A 3,220-nucleotide genomic window follows, 5' to 3' on the forward strand; every position below is an offset into this window, starting at 1 on the left:
TGCTTTGTTGTTCTTCAGAGGCTGCCAAACCTGTGGAGAAGGAGACCCAAGAATGGGAGTTTGTAGGTTTCCAAGAAGGCTAAAGATAGGAGTTTAGAGCCATTCCATGTGCATGCTCATGCAGAGTTTTCCTTTGTGCTGAACAGTGCAGATTTGTGGGTTTTTAGGTGTGTTTTTTTGTAAGAGTTTGGTGTTCCCGGTTGAGTATTTCATATCAGTTTGGGTTGCTGCTATATATTAGACATTAAGATGTTAAAATAGAGCTGAATATATATATTTGGCTATGATTATACTTCTGTGATAGATTATTAGTGTTTTTGTGGTGTTTTCGGCTATTTTGTGTTGTTTTCGGGAGCTTGATGAGCATTTTTTTTGTCCTTCATTTGGGAGCTATTGTGTAAATGTTATACAGATCTGGAAATGTCATTTTTAGGCTGTTATGTTGCTGAAATTTCTATAACAATGTCCACTTTCAGATTTATCAGTAATATGTGAAGTTGTGAAATTTTTGGCACTATTTTTGGCATTACCCGATTTGGGGTTTATTGAGAAATTGGTGGATCTTTGAAATATTAGTTTTTTGATCTTAAAGATCTGATTAGAGGCTTGAAATATCATATAAAATCAGAAAAGGGACATTTTAGAGAACTAGAAAAATGTTCTCATGTGGTAGCACCATTGTGCTTCATTACAGGCAATTGTCAATCTTTCTCATTCAGTCTCCCTAGTGGAGTCACCAAAAATCTGTTGGTAAATAGATTTGTCACAATAGAATTTTCCCAATAAAGTGTGTGGAAAACCATTCACAATAGTTGGATAGGCCCTTAGTTTGGAGCCTTCCTCTACATTTAGAGGGACAACTCCCTTGTATGATATAATTTTTGAAAGGATTTTCAAATAAAGAATCTAAAACCTCAAGGATCAAGAGAAAGTCATTCAGGATGAATGCACCACATGCCCTCACAACCTTCTTCGGTAAAAAAGATTGATAACAAAGGTGATCAAGGACTATGCTTGAAAGCAACCAGTATTACTAAGCACATTCCTTATCATTCATAAACACTCACATAGTACCATGATAATTTCTACTAAAATGTATAAAAATTTTGATTTTAGAATAAGAAACCCAAAGCACATCTCATTTCATTTCCTTGCACAAAGAAGACAAAAGAGATGTTCAATTTCAGAGATAAAAAATGTACATACTTTTCAAAATTTATCCTTTAATCAAAATTTCAGCATAGTGTTTCCTTATTTTTAAAACCAAAAAGCCCTCTTTACAAAGCCCAAAAGAGCCCTTATATAGACATAGAGGTTAATAACTACCCCTCTGTGGTTAGTAACTACCTCCCAAATATGTGATTTGGGTGAGGTTAATTAACCTCAACAAAATTAATCTCAAATGACAATGACCACTATTTGAAATGTATGGCTTGGGAGATGTCTTCAGAAGCTTGAATCATTGACTTGATATTTGTGAACCATAGTATAGTTGTAGTCCTTAATATTTAGAGAGAGTGCATTCCATTGTGAGAGTAACATCAGAAGTAGTAGTGTTGATTATCATGCTATCAGTGCAATAATCATAGATAAGATAATTACTCGTTGACCATTCAAGCTTTCCCTTCAATAAATCATCTAGAGTACTATGTGTTCTTTTGTTCCACCAATTTTGGGCACTTCTAGACTTGTAAAACCTTTGATTTCCTTTCTATGGGCACACATCCACACTAAAATTTCTAAATGAAGCAACAAAGGACTTCCATTCCAATCTATTTTAACTTTTCCACCCTAAGTGGCCAAATTATCCCCATTGCATATAGTTGTGTATACTCCCATGGGTTGCCTTCTAGGAAATGCAATGCCCTTATCTATATAATTATTTTGTACTCTGATGAGTACATCATCTACATAAAATATGATGTAGTAGATGTTCCAGAAAATAAAGTATTTGTGATAATCTTGGGTAGGATCAAACCAAAGGTTTAAACACTCCTTTCTGCTATCAATTACATCTACAAATATATTTGTCTGCAAAATGATTGGCTCTCCTAAAACAGTCCCCAGAAACTCAAAGTCTAGTTCATCATGGTTGGGCTAGTCTATGGCCAAATAGAATGCAACCACTATGCTAGCTGAGTTACCAGGAATGAGCTTGATTTCCATTTCAATCTTTCCAAACAGAAACATGTCATTGTAACCAAATCCTGACCTAGAATCTTGGGTCAAAATCAGCTCATTCTCCAATCCATCATTTAGTGTCTTAATACTAGTTGGTAACCATCTAATGTAGAAATCTTTCCTAAAATTCAATGTTTTGGTAGCTTTTTCTATCATCTCCTCCTTAGAACAAAACATCAAGTACATCAGATCATTCCTTCTCTAAAGATCCTCTTTGCACTCTTCACTTTGGTCACTATTGACTGTCATCTTCAGTTGTAACTATGAATTATCTGGTACAAACTTGGATGTATTGGATTCTTTTATCTCAATGCTTAAAATATCCCGTGCTTTGTAAGAAATGACTGAGGACACTATTTTCTCATTTGAAAACTCTTTTGTCAAACTGAGGAGCGTAGGTGATGGGAAAGCCTCTGTTACACTCCACTTATGAATTCATGAAGAAGTTTCATCCAAAATAACATGATGGAAGGTGGTTCCAATGCAGATCACACCTCCCTCAAACTCTGTGACCTTGGTGCCTCCTCCTAATGCCCATTATAAGCATAACCTCTGATCATCACATTTTAGGAAACCAAATCTCTAACAAGCATTTCGTTAGACACATTCCTTGTCTCTGACTGCACTCTGCCCTGAGAACTCTTAAGAGACCACCTCTTTCAGCACCCTCAAGGCTGAAATATGGAGTTTGATTAAACGTTTGAAACACATGTCCTCTTGATAGGGAGTATCCTCCTTATGTTCAATGTGTGATCAAGTAACCACTATGTTATGGTGGTCATTCAGTGATTGAAGCAGAGCTTTGATTCATTCGTTGCAAAAATTTTGACTTATCCAATGTCTTGACTCTTATGTATGTGTTGCTAATTAACCATATTTGCAACAATTTAAATACATGGCAATTTAAATACATGGCGTGAGTTTGGTAATAGCCTGCAGGCCTATTCACCTTGGTATCCTCATGTTAGTGGGAATGGTGCAAATGAACGACTTCCATAAGACACAACTTCATGTGAATTACAAGGAAAAATCACAGGTT

The 3,220-nt window shown here is 35.7% G+C and overlaps 1 pseudogene; it reads right to left on the minus strand.

Annotated features, from left to right (window-relative positions):
* Positions 1-1,711: 1,711 nt before the first annotated feature.
* LOC149536590 (putative xyloglucan endotransglucosylase/hydrolase protein 10) lies at positions 1,712-2,190 on the minus strand (annotated as a pseudogene).
* Between the last annotated feature and the right edge of the window lie 1,030 nt (positions 2,191-3,220).

The sequence above is a fragment of the Cupressus sempervirens genome, chromosome 10, assembly GCF_028749045.1.
Source record: "Cupressus sempervirens isolate cs-2001-9-10 chromosome 10, ASM2874904v1, whole genome shotgun sequence".
NCBI classification, from domain to species: domain Eukaryota; kingdom Viridiplantae; phylum Streptophyta; class Pinopsida; order Cupressales; family Cupressaceae; genus Cupressus; species Cupressus sempervirens.